Source organism: Leptinotarsa decemlineata, unplaced genomic scaffold (genome assembly GCF_025532065.1).
Source record: "Leptinotarsa decemlineata unplaced genomic scaffold, Ldec_3_MD MMD2_P_RNA_scaffold_8, whole genome shotgun sequence".
In the NCBI taxonomy this organism is placed as follows: Eukaryota; Metazoa; Arthropoda; class Insecta; order Coleoptera; family Chrysomelidae; genus Leptinotarsa; species Leptinotarsa decemlineata.
The window spans coordinates 1,527,733-1,548,495 of NW_027412535.1; the positions used below are offsets into that span (position 1 = coordinate 1,527,733).

General features: G+C 34.3%; 1 protein-coding gene and 1 long non-coding RNA gene across 2 annotated transcripts in view; both read left to right on the plus strand.

Annotated features, from left to right (window-relative positions):
- Positions 1-20,763, plus strand: part of LOC111511015 (intermembrane lipid transfer protein Vps13) — a 1,108,316-nt gene that overhangs the window by 940,051 nt on the left and 147,502 nt on the right.
- Positions 7-13,065, plus strand: LOC111514400 (uncharacterized). The gene is made up of 2 exons (XR_002723363.2): positions 7-12,796; positions 12,851-13,065. It is a non-coding gene; the product is annotated as an uncharacterized lncRNA (long non-coding RNA).

Consider the following 20,763-nt stretch of genomic DNA (forward strand, 5'->3'; position numbering starts at 1 on the left):
GTAAATATTGTACCAAACCAATGCATTTATGAAAGTCTAATGAAAATGACTACTTCTATAAACCTACTATTACCTAAAAGTTATATTTGGTACAAATGTAGATATACTATGTTTTATAAGTTTCCATTGTGAATTGGCTTATAGTGTGAATTTAAATGTATATAAACAGGCTGGTAGGCCGTGGTCGAAAAGAACTTGAATTATCAAACATTTTATTAGCTCCTGCGTTAGACATTTTCAGTGGTATATGCACTGACAATGATAGTATATCGAAGTATCACAACTGACTTGTCAGTCAGTCGAGATTATACCTTCGTTCTCGCAGATAACGCATATACTTGTTTAAAGGTGATTGGCAATGTTTCATGATGAATTTCATTAGTTTGGACTTTTATTGTTGAAAAGAATAACTGAAAATAACAATTATATTAGGCAAAAAAGCCTGAAATGAAATCACAGTGAAATAAAATAGGTACAAGTAAAAAATAGAACAATTAAATAAAAAATATAAACATGCTCTGCTATTCCTGATTTGCTGGTTTCCCTTTGCTGTGTGTGTTTCTTGTGCTCGGCAATGCGGACTTTCAATAGCCTATCAGTTTCACCGATATATGATTTTTCGCACTCACAGGGTATCCAGTAAATACAATTCTTGGAATCACAGTACCTACGCGTTTGGTTACCTGGTTTTCGTCAGGCTGCTATGCATAATGTTCCGGATCTGAAGCAGGTTCTGATGTTGTACTTGGACCCAATTCTTCTTATTCTTTCCGATAATCCTCTTATGTGGAGAAGTGCAAGCACTGGCCACAACCAGTGCTTGCACGGCGTCTCTTCATTGTGAGGCACTTTCTGTCTTTTTGCCAAAGTATGTTCCTCCATCGCTTTGCAGTAGCCATTCAGTTGAAGATCATTCATTTTTAATGATGTCTAGATCCTTCTCGAGACTTTCCTTCGTATTACAGAGCCCAAAATCTTGGTCTAATAGAGACTTGATGATTCTGTTTTAGTCGATTGATGGTGGCTGGATTCATGGTTCAGATACTGTTCCGTGTGAGTGGATTTTCGGTGTACAGATGTTTGTCGGTCCTCTTCACCAATACGTCTAAAAATGGCAATTCGTAGTGGACTTCCTCCTACATCGTGAAAGTGATGGAAGGTCTTACGCTATTGATGTGTTTCAGTAAGACATCTAGTTTAGTATTCCCATGATTGCATATTTAAAAGGTGTCGTCATCGTATCTCAACCAGACTCGGGGTTTCTTGTTGGCTTCTTCAGCTGCCAGAGGTTCAAACCACTCCATATATATGTTGGCTATTACTGGTGAAAGTAGCGATCCCATTGGCAGTCCCTCATCTTGTGTGAAGAATTCGTCCTTTAGTTGAAAATAACAGTTTCGTACACAGCATCCTAGTAGTAATTCCATAATTATTTCTATAGGTGAAATCTTTCTTTCTTTCAGGTCCCCGTCTTCGGATAGCTTCCTCTGTATGATTTGGAGTGCTTTTTCACCGGAACGTTGGTGTAAAGGCTTTCCACGTTGAAATTGATTAGTTGACTTCGATTGCCCCTAGTATTCCGAAAAAATACCTTAAATTCTTCACAAAAGATGATGTTTTTCCTTGTAATGTTTGTATTATTGGGAGTAAAAATCTAGACGAGTTTTGAGTATCTGAATCTCTGGAGCTGATTATTGGTCTGAGCGGAACAAGAAGGGGCTTGTAGATTTTGGGTAGCCCATACAAGTGCGGTGTTAGCGAAGATCTCTCAAATATATTTTTCGGAAAAGGAGTCGTGAAGTAACTTGGCTTGAAATTTATTAATTTTTTGTATTTTTATTGTTTGTTTGATTGTTCTATTTTTTGCATGTATTTTATATCACTGTAATTTCATTTCAGGTTTTTTTTCTTAATATAAATGTTATTTTTAGCTATACTTTTTAATTTCTCATTTGAATTGGTTCTTTAAGGGATTTCAAATCATTTTATATAATTAGACAGTGAAAGTCCGAACTAATGAAATTAAACGCATTTACTACTGAAGATGCGCCGATATTTCAAGTTCCATTTGACGTATTCCAAAAACACTTTATTGTGAGATTTTCACTAAATTGTTTTACAAAAACGCAACACGTGTTTCGCCATACAATGGCTTCATCTGGCGTGTCTTTCCTTTCGGACTGGTAGGCCGTGGCCATTTGGCCACGGCCTACCAGTCCGGATTTTGTTCTATCTAATCGTGGCTTCGGTTGTGAAAGTCTATGTTTTTATAAACAAGCTCTGTAAAAATATCTTCCAAAGAGCCCTCAGAGTAATATTCATACGAAAATGTCAACTTGCACTCCAAGGAAGGTGTCTGCACCGTAACAACCTTTTCGAGGAATTTAATTCCCAAATAAAATAGAGAAGTAGAGTCTAAAGTGTTTTGACTTGATATTAATAAATTATCATGATATATGTGTATGTCAATGTAACACTTTCCAAATGTCTACAAAATGGAGTATTCGAAAAGGAATTAATTGGTTGGGTTTAATGGACTGAGTTTACCAAAGGCGGCATTGATCGTATTGAAATAATATTTGAACAATGGTATACTTAAAATATTCATGCAGAAACAAAACTCACCCCAAATTACCCTGATCTTCCTTGATACCCCGATTTCAAGGCTCCTAGAGTCAAAATACTCCGGAGGTAAAATAGCTTCTCAATCGGATCTCCGGGTGGGGCTGATTCAAGACCATCATCCTGCAGAAGTTATTCGATAACCACTATTTCTGACAGTCAGCAGGGTCTTCCTGAAATCAGTCCACGAGGAAATAGCATGGTAACTGCGGTTGCTAAGAGGCCCACTACCATCTTTAAAATCTATTTCTGCAACTTCAGAGGACTCAACTCAAATATTAACTCAGTGTATCAGCATCTGCAATCAAATAGTCCTCATATTCTTGCACTCACAGTGCTTCAACAAACCCCATCAATTTTCTATATCCCGGCTATGATTTCCACTCCCGATTCAGACGTAACTTTGGAATATTTCTTTTATCAGAAGCGATCTCTCTTGTCAACGAGAGGAAACGCTTGAACCCCGAAACTTTGATGTTATGTGGTTCAAAATAATATCACAGAAGATCTCCAAATTCATATGCGGCGTTTGTCGACCATCTAGCGATACACAATATAGGGCACTATACTCTTCACTTGCAAACACCATTGACTTTCAGCTGAATGGAAGGATCTTAAAGACCATTTCTGAAGTTTCCCCTGGCTAGATGTTTGTTTCAGCTCAAAAGATCCATCAACTTGTGCTTCTGAAGTTACGGAAGATATTCTATTATCATGGATGCATATATTCCCTTTTCAATGAAATGACCTTCTAATGGCAAACATTGGTCCAACAAAAATGGCGAGCCCCTACCGGCAGTAGCGCGAAAATCCCTGTGCCGAAAACCGAACTAGATTTATTAATGGTTGCAAGAGCTGCAAACTTAGAATAAATGAAATCAAAGAACTTCACAATCGTAGAATTAGGAATAAACTGCTTGCTAATCCCTATGGGTCTAGATCCTTCTGGTCGGTAGCTAAAGCTGTTAATCATAACTTTACAAAATCCACAATTCCATCACTAACACAAGCGGATGGTTCAATTGCAACAACAGCCATAGAAAAAGCAAATTTACAAAGTAAACAATTTGCGCACCACAGTCGATTTTCTGAGAAAGGCACCACCCACTATTCCCACACTAGAAGTTATAGAAAATTTTATTGAAACAACGATAAAAATAAAAACAACAATAAAAATTAATTGGCGCTCCGGGGCGACTTCATCGATTCCAATGGCGCATTTGCTTTTTCAGCTGCAGGAAAACCCGAAAAAACCTGCAGCACCACATCATCTGAAGATCTTGATTTACCAATCAATGTCCTCTCTCTTATAAAACAAAATGTAGGATGTCTCCAAAGGCTCCAATAGATTCAATGCATCGCCAAAACACTAGAATCCACAATGTCGTAAATTACTTTTCGACAGCGTCTAGTCAGGCGAATTTTGAAACAGCTCAATATCAACATGGCGTTTGGCCCTGAAGAAGTGTCCGTCATCGTACTTAAAAAGTGCGTAAAAGAACTCGCACCAGTATTTTGTAGACTTTTCAACCTGTCTTATAAGGAAGGGGTTTTTTCTTCTTATTGGAGGATTGCTCGCGTTCAGCCTATTCCCAAAAAGGGCAAGAAAAATCTTCCAAATAACTATAGCCCACTCGCTTTGCTATCAGTGATATAAAAAATCATGGAAAAAGTCGTAAACCACTAGATCCTCAAATATTTGGAAGGCTTCAACATCTTGAGCGATCATCAATATGTCTTTCAGAAACAAAGATCAACAGGCGACCTTCTATCGTATGTCACCTATATTTGCATAACGCAATCGAGAGACATGCTTGACATTTCTAAAGCCTTTGACCGTCTGTGGCATGAAGGTTTGCTGGCCAAACTTCGATGCTATGGCTTGTCGGATCATTTTTGTGTATGGCTCTTCAGCTTCCTGAAAAATGTTCCCTGCAAGTGACGGTCGATGAATATCTCTGAAATACTTTCACCATCAACGCTGGTGTTTCCCAGGGATCCATATTGTCTCCAACTCCATGAATCTGGGAAACATTATGAAGTCTACAAATTTTATCAGTTTTTCCATCAAGTTGGTCAACGGAAAAAATTGTGAATATTTTTGGAGCAACAACATACATAGTTGAAAAAGTGAAACCACGAGTGAAAGAAGATGGTATCTCGTTTATTCCTGAGTGAAATCAAGATGTCAGCAGATAATTACCAGGTAAAAAAGAATAGAAACCCCTATATGAAAATGGTCAGCGAGTTCAAAAACAGTAACGTTTAATATTAGCAACTCAAACGAAATTCATCATTCATCATATCCATTTAATTAAGTAGGTTTTCAAAATTTGCGAGTTTTAGACCACCTGAATGTGTTCCTGTAGGCACGTGGTATGTGTCAATCAAATTCATGAAAATTTCGACCTCTTGTTTTATGGATGAAAGCTTGGTAAACGCGAACTCAATAATGAAAATCAGCCATTTTTGTCGCATCGAGATTGCATGAACATGATTATTTGTCAACCACCTACAAATGAGTGTTATTTCGGAGAATGCAATCACTGTCCCGATTCGGAAAAATAAACAATGTTGAAACACTTATTCATGGATAACTCTTCAGACATATAATCAGTGGATCGATGTTTTTCAGAAACAATTATTTATTAAACCAGCTGACGATTCTGTTGATATTTTTGTAGAATATATTCCAAAACTGGACTGAATATTTCCAAACTATAAAAGGAAACCTTGAAATTGGGCAAGTACTTATTGTTGTTGATTTTTCAAAAAATTATTCATTTTCACTTCAGAAAATAGTGTTCAAGGAGTACCTATATCAGAATAATCAGCAAGCAACAATCCATCCTTTTGAGAGTAATTATAAATCGACCGAAGGGAGAAAAAGTGAAATTGTACCTCTCAACTTAGTAATAATTCATGATAACTTAACCTACAATACAACTGCAGTTTACACTTTTCAAGAAGTGTTGATATCTTTTCTCAGAAATAAAATTCCCGATTTTTTTAAAACAATTTATTTCTCTGATGGCGATGCAGCTCAATACAAGAAGAAGTGGGAAATCAACACCACATCATGGGGCACAAAAAAATCATTCCAATATTATAATATCGAATTCAAAATTGAAATATAGCTGAGAAATAAAAATATCAGATAATTTATTTTTTCAACGACTCTGTTGCCTTAAAATAAATGTTCATGCCTTAAAATCGAAAAGTGAATTTATTATATTTCATTCGGTCAATGTCAAAGAAACATTTCTGTTCAGGATTTCAGAATCGTCAGTTCCAGATGACATTTCGATCTTTATACTAAAACGAGTTCTTCCTTTATTAATACAACCATCAACACATTTGATCAATATGTCGTTCTCATCAGGAGATTTTCACCAGCGATCAAAAGCTGGAAAAGTAATTCCTATATTTAAAAAACGGAACAATGGAAAATTACAGCCCAAATGTATTTTCCAAATTATTTGAATATGCCTTTCTGGATACACTTTATTCATTTTCTTCAAATTTAACTCTGAAAGTAAAAATATAACAATGGGCGTACCACAGGTTCCATATTAGGTCATCTTCTGTTCATTCTATATTTAAACAGTATTGATTCTATAAGACTGTAGTTACACAGCCTACGCTGACGATTTTTCATCTATTGTCCCTGCACATGATACTACAATACTAGAAAATAAATGTTCAAGAGCAGTTTTTAAATAGGCACGATTTATTTTTTAACACAGATAAAACACAGGTTATTCGTATTCACAATCGCCAGAAAAATATTTAAAATTCCCAGTTCAATGTAAATAACGTATCTTTAAAAAGTGATGGTAATAGTGTTAAGTTTTATATATATTTTATATATATTTATCTGAATGAATTCCTGAATTGCCATTATCTGATATCTAAACTCAATTCCCTGAAGTGTTTTTTCAACAATTTAAGATCGGTATTAACTAGAGCTCAGTTATTTAGTATCTACTATGCTCATGTAGCTCAGGTACGGTGTTTGTTTGTGTGAAGGGTCATCTTCAGCACAACATGTATTTGTTGCACAAAAGCTCATCGTAAGATGCATTGCAAATATTTTTCAAAGAGATTCTTGTAGACAGTATTTTAAAAAATATAATATTCCAACACTTGCACTCTTAGAAATATGTGTATATGTGTTTAAAAATAAGTCAAATTTTACATTAAATAAAAGTATTCAAACCACGATAAGAGAATCAAAAACCAGTTCCATTTGCCAATTGCACTGAAAGCATATCTGTTAGAAAGTTGTTCATATACACTAGCAAAATTTTTTAATAATTCTTAAGTCTGTACTTATTTTATCATCGCCTCATTTAATTTTCATAATTAACTGTTAGTATCTTCTTTTCATTGTGTTGACAGTTTCCTATACAATTTTATATTGTTTTTATGGAAATAAAGTATTATTATTATTTTGAAATCAATTAGAGGTACTTTAGGAAAAAACTTGAGCGAAAAATTTAATGGCGGTCATCGATTTTTACAATCTTATAAATTTCAAAATTCTGCCAAAAAGCGATTTTTTAGAAAAAAACATTTTAAAAAAATGTTTGGTACCTTTAAACATCTCCTCAAAAGCCCAGCGATCTGAGCTGAGTAATTATAATAGTTTTCGATATCTTTGAAGCATAAGTTTGAAAAACAGGAAAAATAGTGGAATTTTCAAAGTTGCTTAGCTTATAATTTTTTTTTAGTTTTTGCCTTTGGCAGAACTTTTTTATATGATAAATGAAAACTTCTGACCAATTTTCATCCAAATCAAAGGGATCGATTCCAATCATAGGCCAATCATATAGGCATATGACCCGTATATTCTTTTTTCACTTATATTTTGGGATATCACATTTATATCGGGTCTATTCGAATTGGATAATTTTCTATGTATTCTAGTCTAGGAAATACTGCCACACAATATTCACGTTTATTTTTAACGAATGCAATTATTTCGCCTGCTGAATTTTGAAAAATTTGCTTAACACAAAATTTTTGGCTTATAGAATAATTATCAATTTTCACAGGCCTTGCATCTCATTATCAACATCTCATTCAAATCCAGCTTCCACGAATATTTGTTGTAACCTACATACAGTCTATAATTTGGAAATTCTTGAGCATTTGCCAAAAAAATAAAATCCAAGGTTTTCACATTGCAAAGTTTTTTATTCCGGTCTGAGGGATTTTAAATGATTTGACACGTTTCATTACTCATGTAGTCTCAGCAGAATGGATTTTTTATATACCAGTAATATCAGGTTGGTTTTCATTGGATAATAGCGGTAAGATAACTTCATTATATTTATATCATATTTATATGTCACCTTTGTTAATGTGAGCATGTCACCATAAACATCCATGTCAGAACTGGATATATTTCGTGAAGGCACTTTCATGTAGTTTTTAAGTACCCTGATAAGTAGCGACACTTCTACCGCCTTTCTTTAATATTATTTTTTTATCGATAAACTCTACGTCAGCCACACCCATTTGTATCTTTCCCGTTTCAGGGTTGATGCGAATCTTGAAGAATGTATCATGTGAGGAATTTTCTGATAGTAACTTTTGTATGTACTTTTGCACCTCATAGCCTCCACCAGCTTTCTTGAATGCAATTTTGAGGACGGCATTTCCATAAGAGAAGCCTCTTCGACATTATTTTCCTTGTACCCCTCTTCAGATTCTTCGATTTTAAGTTGGGGTGTACTTTCAACTATAGCTTTTGCGATCAATGGTGAAGCACTTTTTCCTGAAGTTTTATCATTTTAGGTGCACATTCATTTCATTGGTGCTATTATCGGCCCATAGAGTTTTTCAGGTGTGGCTAGATCACCAAAATAGCTATTCCTGATGAAATTAATTTTTTTCCGAACTATATCCGTTGCTACAATCAACTTTTCAGTCAAATTTCGTCATGGTTCTCAACCTCCATAGCTCGAATATGGTACTGTGAACAATGAAATATCACACACGTTATCTATCACGCAATTGACTGTCTGAAGAACATCAAGGATATATGAAAGCATCAAATCCTTTTCGAAAACGCCCGCCTTGCCTTTCTTTATCAATTACTAAAAATCCATATTTATCCCCCCAACAACTCGCACACATGTCTTAAAATCGCGTGAGACATGGTCGGATACATGATCGGAAAAATATGATTCGTATCATCCTGTTTGAACATCACAATAAAATAATTATCTCGGATTAACTGTTTCGGGACTCAATCCACATTTTTATGTCGGCCCATACTGAAGTATGATCGTTTCTCGCACATAATATCCTCAAAAATAAATATTAAATCGGGTTTGGCGTCCAATGGTTTTCACTATATCGCCCTCGTTATCAGCGAAAGTGTAGAATTCCAACCCTTTGATGGAAGCCAGTATTGCACGACAAAGATACTTCGAATAAAGATAAATATTTGCAAATCGCAACCAAAGGGACATTCGTCTTTCGACAGTTTGAAGGCCTGATAACGAGACTCCGAACGGATAATGGAAGTAAAGACCCACGACATTGTTTAACACTACCTCCCAATCCACTTACTACTTTTTCATCAAAGTTATCGATGAGAAAATGCTATTTTTGCTTAACAATGTGCATTGTATGGCAGTTGGGGACTATATGAATGGGGTCTCTTGTTGGATCCCTTATTTAAATGGTGATCAGTAGCTGATGCAGGTGTGCTCAGTTAGGGTCAAATAAAGCGGGTAGAGGAATAATAAATACCCTTGTTTATTATCTACCATTTGAATTGCACTCGCCTGGATATCGGTATTGTGGACCTGGTACGAAATTACAGAAAAGATTGAAAAGTGGTGATCTGGTCGTCAATCACTTCAATTTCGCGTGTTAAGATCACGACATTGCATACTCGCAGAATCCAGAAAGGGCGGACCACTAGCTTCAGGAATCCGCTTGGTATAGATTCAAAGCAAAGACGCACCTTTCGGAAAAAAGGCGGCTGCTTACTAATAACGTATATTATAAAGGGAAAACGTCGAACCAGAAATTCGAAAAAGGTTACTAAAATCGCTCTGAAAGCAGCACGCAAATATACTGAGGCTTCAAGTGGGAAAAATAAACCGCCATAATGGAAACATGGGGGCAATCGCTCTAGGTAAGAGTGGTAGAAATTTCTACTCGAAGCCCTATCGTAGAGGTTTGGGGCTATATCTGAAGACTCAAAATACTCAAAATTGCTAGAATCGCTACCTCAAAGAGCCCTCTCTGATGTTTCCGATATGGGATTTCAAAACACCCACCAATCCGAGAGTATGACAAAGGGTATGACACCAAGCATACATTCCAGTATTGATAATATTCATCTATCTCTGAACTCTGAAGTACACCCATATCAGCGTTGGAATCTGGAGTTGAACTGCTATGCAATGAAAATTTCTAACGCAGCTACTACTATAGAGCAATGACTGAACCAATGAAGGATATTGCCAGATTTCGCAATAACTCACTTTTCATTATCGACTGCTCCCACCAACCCGGTGCTATGAAGCCATTCACTGTCGATAATAAAATAGAGTTTGAAACTCCACCGCTTCGTTTCTAATTGGGTTTTCAATTTGAAGTTTTTTATTTTCCGTTTGTCGAAATTTTGAAATCAGGTCCAAAACGTATTTATAAAATATGTTTTTGTTGCGTTTTGGTCATTGAGAATTCTACTGGCTGTGTAGGCACATTCATTATTTTTGAAATAATATTTAATTATTTCTATACTATCCTGAATAAAATACACCATTTTTGTATTTTACTCGTTAATGAAACTGAAGTACTATTGAGAAAAAACTAACGCACATAAGCACTGGAACAAAAGGTTTTTTATTATATCAATACATAGGCTTAGTAAGTCAAATTTCATTTCAATGGTACGAATGTCGTCAAATAACTCCAGAAATGCTCAAAAATGTCACACGGCGTTTCGAGAATAACTGGTACACATTTATGGCAGATCATCGCGAACACTTTGAGCATCTACTGTGAATTAATGTAGTTTGGGATAATTAGATTTTGGTATGTGTTCATCATTGCTATGACAATGCATTATAGAAATTTTGTTGGAGAAAAAACAATGAAATGGCAGGACCAGGATAGCGGATGAGATTTGTAATCATGGTTCTATTCGATTCAAAATTGGATTATGGGGATTTTGGGTACAAATTTTCAGCATGATTAAAACGAATTGAATAAAATTGAATAAAAACGTTTTGAATGCGATGAGAAGAAAAAGAAAAACTTGCCACGAGTATAAAATAGATATTTTTGCGCGGTGGAATTTTCATTCCGTTACACACAGAATAACCTACGTCACACATCAAAAAAATATATATTTTTTTAGCGCATTTGTATAATTTTTTTTTTCAATTTAAAGTAGTGATACAAGGGGAAACTCAAGTAATTTAGGGTCAAGCATTATAAATCTTATATTTGCTATAATGATAAATATATCTCCTGTGATTTGGATTCAAAACATCACGGTGAATATCCCAGCAAATTTTGGATACGCTATTATGAATGTGTCAAAATTAGGGACTCATCACACATCATGGTGTAAACGTCCCAGTCCATGTTTTCTAATACGTTATTAGGAATTTGTCAAAATTGTGGGATCCGACACAACACACACACTGAGCATCAACAAATATGGGGGACCCCGTACTTCAGTGCCTCGGGGGGGAGTACCTCATTGCGAACATTTTTTTTTTTGTATGCTATTAGAATAAGTTTGCTATGATGAAAGAAGACACAGTTATGAAGCAAAAATGTGGTTTGAATGCATCATGAGAATTGTTTATGAAATTAAGTAAATTTTCATGTTCAATTACCTGAAAGAATGTCTGAGTATTAACAACATTCGGTACCTAACGAATCTCAAATGATTCAAAGTAATTTCAGAGATAACCCTGTACATTATATTTCAGAAATCTTATATTCATCATAATACGAAATCTACGATTCAAAGTAATTTGAACTTTCCATTACATATATCTAATCGTTCTCGTTATCTAAAATAGGTATTTATCATATCATTTTGGTAGCTATTGTGAATGGTATACTATATACGAATGTTCGGAAAGAAGCTCAATATATTGCAATATGTTTTGATATAGAAAATATAAAGAAAGAGTTTAATAGAACTACTTGGAAAAGATTGAGCCTTGCAAAGGAGAATAATGGTGAATTACCAGTGTTTCAAATAAAGATTCCAGAATGGAATGCAACACATTTCAACTATAAATTTAAAATGATATACCCTAATAATTCAGAAAGTGATCAACAGGAATGGCAAATTATGACTTTTAATAGACCTTTCAAAGAGAAATACACGGAATATTTTTCATGTCGTGTATAACCTTAGTTTTAGTAATTATTATATTTTTTTTATGGTTCTAAAAATGGGAAAATTAAAGTGTCTTTCACTAGATAATTATTGTCTTATCAGTTTCGAAATAATAGTAAATGAATAATTCATTTTGTTTTCTTTATAGGCCAATAAAAATATGATCAAAGTTGTTGTTTGAACCTTGGAAAAAACTTAAATCCTCTCCTTTCTCTTGTGATATAAATAGGCAATGAACTAGTGATAATCACTCAAAATGAATTGGTTTCAAGATAGACAAGATATATTTTTAGGAGAACGTAGGTTTCACCTAAATCCAGATAAATCAAAGTATGTATTAGTGTGTATATCAGTGCATCGAGATTGTGTTGCTTGTGTTGTAATAGCTGACACTGGAAATGGAACTCTAGTATTTGACGAACGGAAGTGGACAGAATTAGTCAAAAATAAGTCATTCATTGATAGTTCACTAACATCGACAGAAATTGTGAACACACTAGATGTTGGAAGATTTGCAGTGGAATTTGAGCAGACCCACCCAAATACTATTCGAATTTACAATGACGACTCTAGTATTCGTTTGAATTGTGAATCGTTGTCAATATTATGGCTTTTGATACCTATTCTCCAATATAGAATGGATGTATTGAAATCTCTGAGATTTGATGTAGTCATGAATATTCTTCAATTGGGAGTGAAGTCGAATATAATCAACAGGTCATTGAAGGTGCTTGAAACAATCAAAGAAATTAATCCTGAAGTATACACACTCTTGGATTGAAAGTAACGTATCATCATCCAGAACTCCTTCAAGAAGAATAACAAGCGTATTTTTAGATATGACGAAAGAAGTTACATTTGGTAAACATTCATTTGCTTTACTCATGGAATGACGCTTATCAAACGGCGAGACGCAGCCCATGGAAAGAAATAGGACGTGACCGAATAAGATTCCAACGTCGCATTGAAAAATCTGTCACATGTACAAATCATATTTTAGATGTTAATCATAGAAATAAGGTATATGAACAAATTATATACTTATATATTCACATTCTTTATTATTTTTTCCTTACATTTCAATATCTTTTTTATTCATCCAAAAATTATGCGATGAATCGAATTCTAACTATTTAACGTACAACTTGTCTCCCTTTTTATGAATAACTTTTTTTACTAGATGAATATCTGGGTACTTGGCTCGTTGTAATTCCTGAGTGTAAAATCCACCCTGTATCTCATTATTTCCAGAATATTTTAAGATGTATGTGGTTGGGTTAATCAACATTAATTATCTGCGAGCGCTTTCGACAGTTGGCAGTACTGTCATCTTCTAGGTACTCCTCAAACTAAACTTGTCATCCTGTCGTCTGCCTGTTTATACGTTCAGAGCGTCTCAACTCAGGTATTTCAGGTACTTTAGGTAAATTTGCCTGTATTTGTACTTGTTCCTCGATAAGTGATTTATGACTGTTAAATTTATGGATGTTCAAGTTTTCCCAAATGTCCATGCGGTTTCCCTTGTTGACTTGTTTTATGAGTTTTATGTTCTCTGGTGGGGGGAAATTATGTTTGTTTTGTATGGCGTGTCTTGCGAGGTTTGATTTATATACTATTGGATTTATGTATGCCTTTTTGTGCTCATTGTACCTTTGGATTAGTTTTTTCTTGGTTTGGCCGATATAGAATTTGTTGCAGTCCGAGCATTGTATACTGTATATCCCATTTTGGTCTTTGTCATCTTCTTTTTCATAGTTGTTTATTTTTTGTGTTATCTTCGTGTTCGGCTTGTATGTGATGTTGATGTTCAGTGGTTTGAAGATGTTTGTTAGTTTTTTGGTTTGGTGTCCTACGTACGTAAATGCTGTCCATCGTTGTGTTGTTTTGTCTGTTGGGGTGGATTGATCCTTGTTCTGTATTTTTTGTTTGATTCTGTTTTCTAGTTTATTTATTGTCTTTTGGGAGTACCCGTTTTCGTTCGCTATTTGGAATATGACTTTTCGTTCTTTGTTTCGGGCTTCATTGCTGAGTGGTATTCTTAGCATTCTATATATGAATGCGTTATAGGCAGCCATTTTGTGTGATGATGGATGGTTTGAACTTGCGGGTATGGTGGAGCTTATTTGTGTAGATTTCCTGTATATTGCCATTTGAAATTGTGTTTTTTTTGTGGTTATATCCTATGGTTATGCCCAAGTAGTTGAGTTTTGAGTTGTGTTATATTTCGGATATAATGCTAGATAGTGTGGATCCTATCGCTAGTCCATCTGTTTGTTTATAAATTTCCCCTTCAGATTCGAAATAATTTTGATTAAGTATTGTATTTAGACTGTGTTCCATTTGGTTAATGTAGGTTTTGTCTATGTTTTGGTGTTTTAGGTTCTCAGATATGATGTTTATACTTTCGTTGACTGGTATGTTGGAGTACATGTTTTTTATGTCGAACGAGAACAGTTTAGTGTTCGGACTGACATTTGTCGTAGAGATTCTGTCTGTGAGTTCCATTGAATTTTTGATGCTGTGGTCGTTGTTCCTGTTGATTTTGTTTTTCAGTTCGTCTGCTATGATTTTTGAAATTTTGAATGAAGGTGCTCTGGTGAAATTGATAACCGGTCTTATAGGTTGAGTTTTAGTGCTTTTGGATTGTTGACTGTGTATCTGTTCAATGCTTTGTTGTTAAAGATCTGTTTGTTGGATTTTATTAGGCTATTAATTTGTCTTTCATATTTTGTGGTTGGATCGTGATTCATCGTGCTAAAATCGTTTTCCGTTATATATTTGTTCACTTTCATACTTAATTCCTGTTTTTCAATAATAACTGTGGCGTCACTTTTGTCGGCTTTAACTGCTGTGAGGTTGTTGGAGATCAACTTCTTTTTTATTGAATTGATGGCTTTCGTGATTGCTGGTTTCTCCGGAGTCTTTTCTGGTTTTTTGATTATTTTTTCAGCGTGTTGATTGCTTCTGATCTGATTTCGTCTACTTTTGATGCTTCTACTTGGTTCAAAGCCATCTCTGTGTCAACAATTAGGTTCTCAATAGTTTGTGGCGTGATTTTCTGGTATGGACTGAATTTTGGACCTAGTTCAAGTGTTTGTATTTCTATATCGTTGAAATGTACGTTCGTTAAGTTGATGACTCTCGGATGGAATGTGTGGTGTTTTCTCATCGTTGTTGTGTCCTTATCTTGTTTCTGTATTAATGTGTTCAGTTTTTTGTTTAGTTTTTGGTATGTGTTCTTCTTGAGTTGGTAGTTTTTCCTAGATATATCTGCGTATTTTTCATTCCACTTTTCTGCCGTTAGTACTTTTGCTAGGTGTAGATGTGTTTCGTATAATTTTTTGGTGAGGATATTCTTCTTCTTGTATGCTTCTTGTATTTCGTTTTGGATCCATGTAGTTTGGGCTTTTTCTATTGCTTTCTTTGCGCTGGTACTATTGTTCTTTATCTGTATTTTGGTGTAGTTTGGTTTGACGTTGGATTCGAGGCATTTCTTGTTGAAGTATATTTTGGCGTCTGTTTTGATGATCTGGTTGAGTTTCTGGAATTCGTTCAGTAGTTTGGTAGAGTACACTTCCGTTCTGCTGATCACCCAAAGATAATTTCCAAGTTTTGTTCTCAACAAGTCAGCAAAGACTGTCCTTCAACTGAAATATATATATATATATATATATATATATATATATATATATATATATATATATATATATATATATATATATATATATATATATATATATATGTATCTTATAACACAACTTATTCCAATATTTCGATGAAATTTATTATCATCTTCAGGGAAAAGCTACAAAATTTGTATAATGGTGATACAATATGAAAATAATTATTATGAAAGGTCACAACTTACTATTAGTGAGGTTGGCCGTGTCGAAAATAATGTTACATTTAAACAGTTGAAACATGTCAATACAATAAACAAGTCATTAAATCAAAAGAGATTGACACCTCACTGGATACAAAGAAGAATATTGAATTAAAATTTACTAAAAATCGTTATTTGTTTTAAAATTATGGATTACCGGTAAAAGCCATGTGGTTGAAGAACAAAGAGAGAGACACAAAATAATTGACAATGTCAGCTGTCATGTAATTCAGTTTGAAGAGGTGTGTTTGTTTGTAGATGATAAAACTATGGAACAAACGAGAACTATTCTGGTGCAAGTGTGATTAAATGCATCTGCTGTTCTGTAAGTAACTGAATGAGAAAAATCCAAAAATCAAATGTTAATGTTAATTGATTAACAACATCCTCATTAGTTTTGAGGAAAACAAGTGAAGAGGTGTTGTTGAATGAAGGTAAAAACCTGCTATAGGGAGGTTGAAAGTTTGTTAAAAGAGAAAATATTAAAATGTTATGAAATTATATTGACGAAAAACCAGGATTATTGTTGGTTTGGAAATTATTTAGATTTTTGTCAATATCTAATAAAAAAGCACAGATTTCACTGAGGTGATCAATGTCTGATTTTTTATCAAGGCAATTATTGGATTGTAATATAAATAACATTTCCAAAAACAATCTTTTAGATGTATTTCTTTCAGTTGATAAAGAACATAAGACTAATTGATACAGTTGTACAGTTGAAAATTATGTACTTACATTGTCATTGAGGTTGGACTCGGTGATGTTTAAAATAATTTTGTTCTGTATTTTTTGTTTGATTCTGTTTTCTAGGGTATTTATTGTCTTTTGGGAGTATCCGTTTTCGTTCGCTATTTGGTATATGACTTTCCGTTCTTTGTTTCGGGCTTCATTGCTGAGTGGTATCCTTAACATTCTATATATGAATGCGTTATAGGCAGCCATTTTGTGTGATGATGGATGGTTTGAAGTTGCGGGTATGGTGGAGCTTGTTTGTGTAGGTTTCCTGTATATTGCTATTTGAAATTGTGTTTTGTTGTGGTTATATCCTATGGTTATGTCCACTCATGAAAGTAGCAAACCATAGACACGTGTTTCTGGCTTTTGGTCCATCATCAGTATGGTGCAGCCAAGTGTAAGAATGGGCAACACTTGGTTACCAAAAGATAGAAATATAGAAATACAAATGCACGGAGCCACCAACAGGAGCCAACCGCACATTTGTGGTTTCAGTTGATAGATCTCGTGTTCACAAGAAAACTATCAAAATCACCACGGAGGCAGCTATAGCTACCTGCGTGACATCCGGGTCCAGGAAATTATACAAATATGAAAGTTATTGAGTGTCTTGATATAGAAACAAAAGTTAATATCGGACATAGCACTCATGAAAGTGGCAAACCATAGACACGTGTTTCGGGCTTTTGGCCCATCATCAATATGGTGCAGCCAAGTGTAAGAATGGGCAATACTTGGTTACCAAAAGATAGAAATATAGAAATACAAATGCACGGAGCCACCAACAGGAGCCAACCGCACATTTGTGGTTTCAGTTGATAGATCTCGTGTTCACAAGAAAACTATCAAAATCACCACGGAGGCAGCTATATCTACCTGCGTGACATCCGGGTCCAGGAAATTATACAAATATGAAAGTTATTGAGTGTCTTGATATAGAAACAAAAGTTAATATCGGACATAGCACTCATGAAAGTGGCAAACCATAGACACGTGTTTCGGGCTTTTGGCCCATCATCAGTATGGTGCAGCCAAGTGTAAGAATGGGCAACACTTGGTTACCAAAAGATAGAAATATAGAAATACAAATGCACGGAGTAGTGAATATATATATATATATATATATATATATATATATATATATATATATATATATATATATATATATATATATATATATATATATATTCACTACCACAATATAAACTGGAATGGAATAGATTAATTGAGATTGAAAGTTGATTGGAGTAATAATAATTTATTAATGGTGAATATGGTTCTGAAAGCTATTGTGACATTTTAAGACTCTAAAGGATTTATATCCAACTGTTTATTGTAAATTTGAACGTCAATGGTAGACGTACTAAATAAGATCTTCTTAAGTAGAGGATCCGGGTAGGAGTTGTTAATAAATAATTGGAAAAGTATATTTAAATTTTTATTATGAAAAGAAGGATAGGAAGTCTGCAGAATGCGGTTCTTCATTTGTTTGACAAAATTAATTTTCGTTGACTGCTTATGGTATGACCAATAGTTCAAGGACTTACCAGAACTGATAGGATTACGATAGCAATCTATGAGTATAGTGTTATCTGGTGTTTTGATAACTTTAGTGTCAAAGAAATGAACCCATTGTTCGTTGTTCTCAGTTTCGATGGTGAACTGTATATAAGGGTTATAACTATTAAAGATGTGCACACTCTCAGATATTCCATCTTGAAGAAAGGATATTATAATGTCATCGACATATTTTTTATAAAAAAAAAAGATTGAAGGGAAGTACCTGTAAGACCAAATCTAGCAGGTCATCCATGACATATGCTGCTAAAATATGCTGCATATTAGCTCCCTTTGGCGTACCAAAAGTTTTTTTATAAATTTTACCATCAAATGAAAAATATGTATTATCAAAAAGGAAAGTTATTAGTTGGAGGAAATTGTCTTTTTGAATGCCACAAAATTGACTAATACGTCCCCACTTTCTATAAATAGATCTGAGACGAGTGTCTAAATATACATTGCTTGAAAGACATACGACATTATGTAATTGCTAGCTTAGGTAGCACGCTCGATCAAAAGTCACCATAGGCACAAAAAAATTCTATGTATAGTTTTCGAAATACAAGGTGTCAAAGCTGGAAAATGTCACTTTCAGACCAATATCACACATAATTATCGGTAGAATTGAAACAAACTAAATGGAGTCTATAGTTCTGATCTCAGACCAAACTTCCATATATAAAGAATAATATACAGGATGAATCGTTATTATTTTTGACGCTTTCATGCTCATTGTTAAAAAATCACAATAACTCATTCAACTGTTTCTAGTTGAGGCCACAATACACCGAAAATATTAGATTTATCATTTTATACAGAGCGATTCACAATTTTCGTTGCGATATATAATATAGTTTCGCAATGATTCGTTTTTTACATTTTAACAAAATTTTCACTTGAATCAGGTGAACATGGACAGAAACCAAAATCAGAAATGATCAACAATGTGATTCAAATAACTTATATCTATTTATAGGATTTTGAAATATTTTTGTTACATTTCGCCCTGTACACCTAAATTTTGACTGTCATATTCTTTTATATTTTACATTCCATAGTGCATGTGATTTGTGAATTTGAGTAAGAATTACAGAAAATTTGTATGTACCGTTTTCTATTCATAACCTGGCATAGTTTGCTAATTTGAATACGATGCCTGTCATACATACCATTAACTGTTTCATTTGTGAGAAAAAAGTAGCGCCAGACATACTTCTTATTCGTGGAGAGGAAAATGCAGCAATACGTGAAATTCATTGCACGAGGCGAGATGCCGCAGGGAGACCTCATATCAATATTGATAATGCTACTAGGATTTGTTTGAACTGTTCGATATCAGTTAATGATGAAGTAAGACAGCTAGAAGAGAATCCACATTGTCTTCGTCTCAATGTTTGCACTCGAACTTCAAGCTACACATGATGCATTTGTAATGCTGAACAGAATATTCAGAGAGTGTCGCTACAGTTTAGAGTTCATGTTTTTTTGAGAAAAAATATATTAATTCCGAATTATCCAAGAATATGTCAACATCATTTAGATGAAAATGATAACATTTTTTCATTGTTGCAAGATGGTCTGCAATATGTGAATAGACCGTATACTGGGAGAGGTCCAGAAATGCAGGTGTTTATGGAAAAACTTCGTGATATGGTTTCAAGAAATTCCCAAAACTATGGAAATTCTGAGAACATTGGTGAAATCAGTGATGTAGATTTTGAAACCCTAACTTCATTAACAAAAGAGCAATTTCGAGTTCTTAAAAATTATTTTCAATTACTCATCTAGGCAAAATATCAGTTTTATTATTTCCAATGTGAGAATGTTCCTTATGCAACGATTTTTTTCTAACAATATTGGATTTTCATCTATAAAGAGGCAAGATTACATATATTACATCACTTAACAGAATTTACCGATTGATTGTACAATTCTAATCCACAACTACTTAAAGCAATCGCGTGTATTGACTGTGCCTATAACAAAATTGAAAAATCTAGTAATTTTAGGATACTGAGGCAGTCTTACTGCTACCATAAAGGTGAACATTTGGTTAAACCAGAGATTTTGGTTGCTCCAGACGGGTACATACTAGCTATGAATGGTCAATATTTTTCAGATTCGAAAAATAATGATGCTTCCATCTTGAGATATGCACTAGAGGGAGATCTGAAAAGAATGACAAATTAGTTTGAAAGAGAAAATATTTTAACAATGGATAGAGGGTACCGCGATTCGGTAGGTATGTTGAAGGAAATATGTATAGGTAGTTATATTCCACCAGTTTTGAGACGCAATCAGAAACAGTTTTCAACTGCAGAAGCTAATAATTCAAGAATCATCAAGATGTCCAGATGGATAGTAGAAGCACGAAATGGATAGTTGAAATCATTGTTCAAATTTTTCAAAGGAACAATTTCGTTACATCACGCCGTTCATCTAAATGATTTTTTTAAAATAGCTGGTGGATTAATCAACAGATATCGTGAAGTGGTATCTATACCAAATCTATCAGCAGAATTAGCTAGAACTTTACTGGAAAAAGTGGATGAAGTCAATATTGTTGAAG